The sequence below is a fragment of the Megascapheus bottae genome, chromosome X (assembly GCF_031878675.1).
Source record: "Megascapheus bottae isolate mThoBot1 chromosome X, mThoBot2.hap1, whole genome shotgun sequence".
In the NCBI taxonomy this organism is placed as follows: domain Eukaryota; kingdom Metazoa; phylum Chordata; class Mammalia; order Rodentia; family Geomyidae; genus Megascapheus; species Megascapheus bottae.
The window spans coordinates 4,459,870-4,468,069 of record NC_143547.1 but is presented as its reverse complement, the minus strand read 5'-3'; positions in this window follow the sequence as shown (position 1 = coordinate 4,468,069).

The window sequence follows — 8,200 nt, the reverse complement described above, 5'->3', positions numbered from 1 at the left end:
CCTCAATACGTGTTTGATTAATTCCTGCCCATTCTTCAGGTGAATGACTCCAGATTGCCCTGACCATGTGACCCACTGCCTCCCACTGTTTTTTGGTTATAATGTGTATTCCAGTTAAATGGGGAATCTAATCAGGAATGTCCCCTCCAGATCCATTTAATCCCATGTGGCAGAGACAGTGTGTCAATTACAGCTGCTTCCTTAGGGGCACAGCTCCTTGTAAAGGATGGATGGTAGATGGCTGGAACAGAGGATGGAAAAGATGCTGTTCTTTTTTTTTTTATTTTTGTGGATCAAAGAGCTTGAACTTGGCATGGGCGCTGTCCCTGAGCTCTTCAGCTTTAGGCTACCACTCTACCCTTGAGCCAAGCCCCACATCCCGTTTTCTAGAAGTTAACTGGAGATAAGAGTCTCAGGTCCTTTTGTGCCCGGGCTGGCTTTGAACCTTGATCCTCAGATCTCAGCCTCCTGAGTAGCTAGGATTACAGGTGTAACCCACTGCGCCCTGCACTGATCTTTATTTCAAGAACCTAGAACTGTCATTTGTCTGCCACTATGTTCTGGAATGGAACCGTTTATGTTTACCATGAACTGTATCACTTCTAGTTGCAGTTTAGCAGAAAAAAAAGATGATATGAAATGAAATGTTTTAAGGTGAAGGCTTAATTTATATTCTTTTTTTGGCAGTTCTGGGCTTGAGCTCAGGGCCTGAGCACTGTCCTTGGGCTTTCTCAAGGCTAGAGCTCTATCACTTGAGTCTCAGCATCATTTTTGGCTTTTTTCTATGTATGTGGTACTAAGGAACCAAACCTGGGTCTTTGTGCATGCTAGGCAAGCACTGTACCACTAGGCCAAACTCCCAGCCCCTTAATGTATATTCTTAAACTTACTCATGAATCTAGAGGCAGAGGAGAAGAAAAATAGCTTAGTTAATACTGTACAAGAAGCTGACTCTTTCTTTGACTTCAAATAGTACAAGTTATAAGAAAATTCTCTGGAAAAGATGCTGTTAGATAAAAACAAATTTTTAGAATTCAATGCCAAGATACTACTCATGATATAAATGCAAAAGCTAAGAAAATAGAAAGTATTTCTAGATGACCTTTAATGTCCTTTCTTAAAGCCAATCACATCAAACAATTGCAACTAGTCAAGATTCCCTCTGATAAGTTGATTTGACATTAAAATGGAATTTCAACAACTGTCAAGAGACTTGGGGGAAATGTACCTTAACTCTGAGCTTCCTTTGCACTGACTTCCATTCCTAAGTAGAAGGAAAAATGCACAATTACATTATGCACACCAGTGTTCTGTTTTAGAAATGAAAAGGTCATGCCCTTCTTGACTCTCTAAATCTTAGAATCTATAAGGAAAAATATGTATTTCTCTCTTTTCAGTTCCCTTTGAAAAAACTGTGATAGGACATATACAATATTTACTATTTTAAGCAATCATAATTGTACAAATGCAGGGACACTATATTTATATGTTTATATATATATTTCCATCTATACACAAACATCCTCCACCATACCTCCTGCCCATATGAACCCTGCACTCAGCAAATACAACTCTTTCCCTGCTCTCTAGTGGTTGGCAACCTCTGTTATACTGTATGTCTCTGTGTGTTTGCTTATTCTTGTTTCTTGTGTAAGTAGAATCATACAATATTTGCTCTTTTGTGGCTTGCTTATTTGCTTAGCATAACTGAATAGGTATCTCTTCAAGTTGAATGCAATGACAATCTCAATTTAGTGCAATAAGAATGTAAGTGTAAAGACTCAAATTTTACAGGGGTAGCAGAACAGCTGAAAACAATTCAACAGGATGGGCCAAAGCAGAAGGACAGGGGAAGCTTCAGGAATTAGGAGTACATAAGAGAGTGATTAGACCTCAAGGCCCAAAAGGACAAATTGGGAGTGGAAACAGGCAGAACTTAGATTATTCAGTGAAGGATAGATTTCAGTGTTAAGTGGATATGCGAAAACAATGGATAAAGAAGCCTTTCATTTTTCTTTTTCCTTCCTTCCTTCCTTCCTTCCTTCCTTCCTTCCTTCCTTCCTTCCTTCCTTCCTTCCTTCCTTCCTTCCCTCCCTCCCTCCTTTTTACTTGGCCAGTCCTGGGCATTGAGCTCAGGACTTGTGCATTGTCCTCAGGACTTGTGCATTGTCCTTGGGCCTTCTCAAGGCTAGAGCTTTACCACTTGAGCCACAGCACCATTTCCAGATTTTTCTGGATATGTGGTACCAAGGAATCGAACCCAGGGCTTCATGCATTCTAGGCAAGCACTCTACCACTAGGCCAAACTCCCAGGCCAAAGTCTTTCTTTTCTACAATCCAACTGAGAAGAATGACTTAGTAACTCCCACAGAAACAATGTCAGGGACATATATAATCAAGAGAAGGGATGTACTTGGCTCAGAATTCAAAGGGAAGGTTGCAATTAGACCAATCAACGACATGCTTGCTAGCCACAGGAATTGGACAAACAGAATGTCTAGAGGACAGGGCCCTGCGCAAGAAACTAAATAATGGATCTTAGGCTTATTATCACTGTTTTTTTTTTTTTGAGAAATCTCTTCAGCCAGTCCTCAGAAGACTGAGACAAGATTTTATGGCCTGGCAGGCTGGGGCTAAAAGCCAGGGCCTTGGTTACACCATAAGAACCACCCCATACTCAGCAGTCACACTATGTGTGACAAGGCTGCTGGCCTATGAAATCTGACTGAGAGGAACTATCTCCTGTACACCTTCAGCTCTTTAGAGTTAGGGGGCCTGATGTCACCTGCACTCTTCCAGTCATTCACAAAACTCACCACTAGTGGTGGACTGATTGTAGTGGCCTGGAAGTCTAAATCTCTGTTTCTCAGAAAGCTGCTGATCTCATTGTAGAGGGCTATGAGTCTACAGACTTTCTTTTGCATCATGTAGACAAAACAAAGCAACAACCAAATTCCAAACCTTTTGTTTTTCTTCTGGTCCTGGGGTAGGGAACTTGAACTCAGGGCTTGGCCATTGTCCCTCAGCTTTTTTTTTTTTGGCCCGTCCTGGGCTTGGGAGGAGGGCTTGAACTTTGTCTTTGGGTTTTCTCAAGGCTGGAGTTCTACCACTTGAGCCACAGCTCCCGGCCCCCTCTGCTTTGTTGTTCAAGGCTAATGTTCTACATCTTGAGCCACACCCAACTTCCACCTTTTTGGTGGTTAATTGGAGCTAGGAATCTCATGGACTTTTCTGCTTGGACTGGCTTGGAACCACGATCCACAGACGTTGCTTTTCTGAGTAGCTAGAATTACAAGCATGAGCCACTAATGCCTGACTCTAAAATTTGTTTTTTGAAGCTAAAGGTAAAGGTTGTGTAACGTTCCTTCTCAATATCCCATATCTGCTGTTAGTATTTGTCAATGTGCAGACCAAGAAGATGTCTCAGGATGCAGTGGAAGGCGGAGTAGAAGATGGTAATTTAAGATTATTTTGAGAACTATGAATTCCCAAGCATCTGGAATGCTTTAGGGTTTTATCACAGGATATATTAAGAGTAAGCAAGAGGTGAAGCCAGAAAAGTCAAGAAAGAAGTGACTCTTTCAACTGTCCCTTATTCAGTCCCTTATTCTTTTATTCTTTCTTCCTTCAAGATAAGAAATGAAAATTGATTAAATATTGAAGACTAAAACAAGCACACTTACATTGTAGTAGGAAGATACAGATACTAAACAACAACTGTAATAAATAAAGCAATTGTAGAGACCGCTTGAATATGTTCAGGGAAAAGTAGAGCAGGATAAGGTGAGTCTGGAGGGCCACTGGGGATAGGGTGTCGCAGTTGGCCTCCTTGAGGAGGTATAGTGTGAACAAAGGATTGAAAGTGGTAGAGAATTCATTATCTACCTCTGTAAAGGAAAGGTAAGGAAGGATGCTTGTGCAAAGCCCCTGAAGTAGCAGTGCATTTGGCACATTCAAATGATGGCTAGTATAGTGGGCATGAAGAGAACCAGGAAGAAGATATGTGGGGTCCAGAAGCAATAAATGAGCCATCAGCTTGACTTCTAGGCCATCATAAGGGTTCTTTTTCTCAGACAGGGTGCTTCAACCCTGGAATTACTGACTAGAAAGTTGAGAGGGGATGTTGTATGTACAGAATCCCTACTTGGTAATATTGGTTTGGAGCCTATAGAACTTACAGTAGAGTTATGATAACAAAAAGTGGAGGTCTGGGAGTGTTGCCTAGTGGTAGAGTGCATGCATGAAGCCCTGGGTTTGATTCCTTGGTACCACACACACAGAAAAATCTGCAAATGGTGCTGTGGCTCAAGTGGTAGAGTGCCAACCTTGAGAAAGATCAAGAATGGTGTCCAGTTCAGGACAGGCAAAAAAAAAGTGGGCTGGGGCTGAGAACTACTGTTCTATGTGAAATCAGGAGATTGTTTTTGGACAGAGGAGGAACAAACTGATTTATAATTTTATTTTTATAATTATTCATTTATTTAGTTTTGGCAGTACTGAAGTTTGAATTCAGGCTTGCTGCTTGCTAGGCAGGTGCTCTACTACTTGAGGCACTGGGCCAGCCTGCTGATTTACATTTTTAGATTACTTGCTGTCCCCTATGAAAAATCACCTTTGGAGTAGTAGATATAGCTCAGTGGTACAGCACTTGCACAGCACACATGAGATCCCTGCTTAAATCTCCAGCAGGGAAAAATGTTTCATTGACAAGCATACAGGTGACAAGAGTAAAGAAGAAGGTGTCTCAGGATAATGCAGGGACATAAACTGAGCATGTCATAGTAAAGATGATAAGAGGGGCATGGATTCTAGATGTATCCTGGAGATACAGTTTATAAGATGTGGAAGAGAGGGGGTAAGGATACTGAAAGATTCTTAGCCTAAGCAACTGGAAAGTTAGAGTTGCCATAAACTCAGAGAGGAAAGACAGTGCGTGAAACAGTTTGGGGTCAGGATCATGCAGAGTTTGAAATGAAATTCCCATTGTCCAAGTAGAGACAGACAGGGTACTTTGTGTTCAAGAGATAGTCCTGGCTTCAACTCAAGGCCTGAGCACTGTCCTTGGGCTTTCTCAAGGCTAGCGCTCTACTACTTCAGCCAAAGTAGCACTTGTGGCTTTCTCTGTGTAAGTGGTACTGAAGAATTGAACAGAGGGCTTCATGCATGCTAGGCAAGCACTCTACCACTAGGTCATGTTCCCGGCCCTGAGATACTCATTTTGATTATGAGAATGGGCAGGATGACGGGGGGGGGGGTGGAGAATGTGCTGGACGCAATATCTCATAGCTGTACTCCTACCTATTTGGGGGACAAAGATTGGAAGCATCATATTTTGGGGCCTGCTTGGGCAAAAAGATAGTGAGACCTTATTTCAATAAATAATCAAGGCATGGTGGTAGGTAGACATCTTTGATTTCAGCTATATAGGAAACATAGGTAGGAGGATCCAGGGCCGAGTCTATCCCTAAGTAACCCCCCCCACACACAACATCCCCCTGAGAAAATAACTAGAGTGAAAAAGTACTGGGAGCAGGACTCAAGTGGTCATTTGCCTATCTAGCAAATGTGCAAACTGATTCCAAACCTCAGTAGCTAAAAGGAAAAGGAAAAAAGTAGGGTTTTGTATTTGGTGAAGAAGTAGAGACATCATGATTTTATAGCTGTAATGATGTTGGAAGAAGGAAAATGAGGAAGAGAAGATAGTATGGAAAACAAGGGAGGGAAAGATTTGAAATGCCAATGGCACAGCCAGAAGAAAAGGTCTCACAGAGAGTTAATAGTACTGTTCTTCTGGTCAGGAGCCATCAGAAACTTAAAGACAAAAGGAAAAATCCCTACCTACAGAAGTTACAAGAGTACTATAAAAGAACTATTAAAGGTGCCAGGACAGGTACCTGGGACTTATATCTGTAACCTAGTAACTCAGGTGGCTGAGATCTGAGGATTGTGGTTTGAAGCCAGCCTGGGCAAGAAAGTCTATGAGACTCATCTCCAATTAGCCACCAAAAACTCTAAGAGATGGCAGTCAGGCCCTGAGTTCAAGCCCCAGGAGTGGCTTGCACACACTCACAACCACACATTCTCCCCACCCCCACACCACCAAGAGGCCAAGAGTTGGTAAAGAAGCAAACAGTCAAAAAAGGAACAGAAACTGGAATACAAAAGATAAGGAGGGGTCTAGGAAAATCCAGATAAGACTAACTCAATTTGGCATCACTAAACTACAAAACTTACAACAATATAGGAGGGTTTTACTGGGAAGACCTAAATTCAATCCCTCTGTTAAATTAAAATGAATGGTTTATTGAGAGTTAGTTATTTATAGCTCCCGTGCTGAATTCATCATAGCTAAGTCTGTGAAACCACAAATAGTAATTTAACATTAAACAGAGCATATGACAATAGGCTGCTACACAGCACTGTAGTTCCTAAAAATACCCTGTGTTTAATTTTGTCCATAAAGATATATCCATGAGCTCAGTAGGACACAGGAAGGTAAGTTTTGCACATGAACTTTGCTATAGATGATTATTTATTTGAATTTCATGGACATGCCCCTTATCTGTTGGTTTTTAGACACAGAAATGTGTGTAAAAGAGGAAAATCTGAAAGCCCTTAATGACTCATTTGAAAACTTTTTATTTATTATAACAACTAGCTTAAACTCTGCTTCATTAAATTATTTACATCTATGCACAATAGATAGCACAAAAAGGAACCATAACCAGACTAAAAGTTACAATTGCATTGAAAGAAATTCCTTGGTTCCCATCAGATTGACCTTTCATTTTCTTGCTTCTTGCTTCCCAAAAAAAGCAGATGTTTTGCAATCCCCTGAAATCTAAAGGTGAGACTATGTTGCCATAGCTTGATAAGAAAGCTTAGCTTCCTCCTCTCACCCATTGCTTCTCTAGGAGTGTGATCCCAACCCGACGTGTTTCAAAATACACGTGTAATAATTGTTCCGTGTGTTACAACTGCCTGCCCCAGTGTGCTATGAGATGTAATGCACTTTCTTCTTTCCATCAGATTTCAAAAATGCTCATATTGGCTTATTGACTCACAATCCACTCAAACCTTATTTTTGTTCCAGTCATGAGTGGTCATAGCCTTTTGTCTAGCTTCAGAGAGAACAGAGTAGCAGTATACAGGCACAACCAATGGCACCCTTGCTGCTTTTGGTCTTTCAGCAAAGGTGAGTCTTGGCTTGGGGTATTGATTTTAAAAGAGCTGAGAAAAGGAAGAAAGACATAAACAATATAAAAACAAAAAAAATCCACAAATCTCAAAAGATCACCATTTCCAACAGATCCATGATCCATCTGAAGAATGGAACATTATTTCTCTCCATATATTTTTTACCATTCGTGGGAGTTGAACTCGGAACCTGAGCACTGTCTTTAGACTTTTTCTCGAGGATAGAGCTCTATCACTTGAGCCTCAGCACCACTTCCAGCGTTTTTCTACGTATGTGATACCGAGGAATAGAACACGGGTCTTCGTGCATGCTAGGCAAGCACTAGGCCAAACTCTCGGCCCAAATTTCTCTCCATATTCTAAAAAGGCTTTAAACAGCAGTGTGGAGATCATTCCGATTATCAATCAGTAAAGAAAGTAGGGAAAGAACCAATGTGGTTTTCAGTGACTGAGAGAACATGTTCTAAGGTATATACATATAAAACCAACACCTAGTAGTTATCAAACTTTCTAAGGGGAAAATACATGGGCGGGGAGAACACTGACATTAATATTAATACTTTGCCACTAGCCACGAAATAGAAGTGTTTAAGGATGAAAGCCACAAAGAACATCAGCTTCCCCAAATTTTGTATTTGAGAGGTTCCTCTTCTTCAGCGTATAGGATGGGGCACAAAACCCAAGGGCCAGTAGAAGTTTGGGAGTGAAAAAAAAAAAAAGCTCCAATTTCTCCACAGGCCCAGTTGTGATGGTGATCCCTGCCCTGGGGTGACTATGAATCTGTCCCCAGCGCCTGGCACCGTGAGGATGGGGGTGGGGAAGAAGTACAATGCAGTGCTCAGTGAGTTCCAGCTTACTGCGTCGCTTGGTTTCTGGAATGGTAACTTAAGGCTTGTAGCCTTTACCCTGGTCTGCAACTATCAAAGCAAGCTGGACTTGAATTGATTAGATTCATTCAATGCTGGCAACATGTCCTCTGAAGTACTTGGCCTCCTGTCCCCCC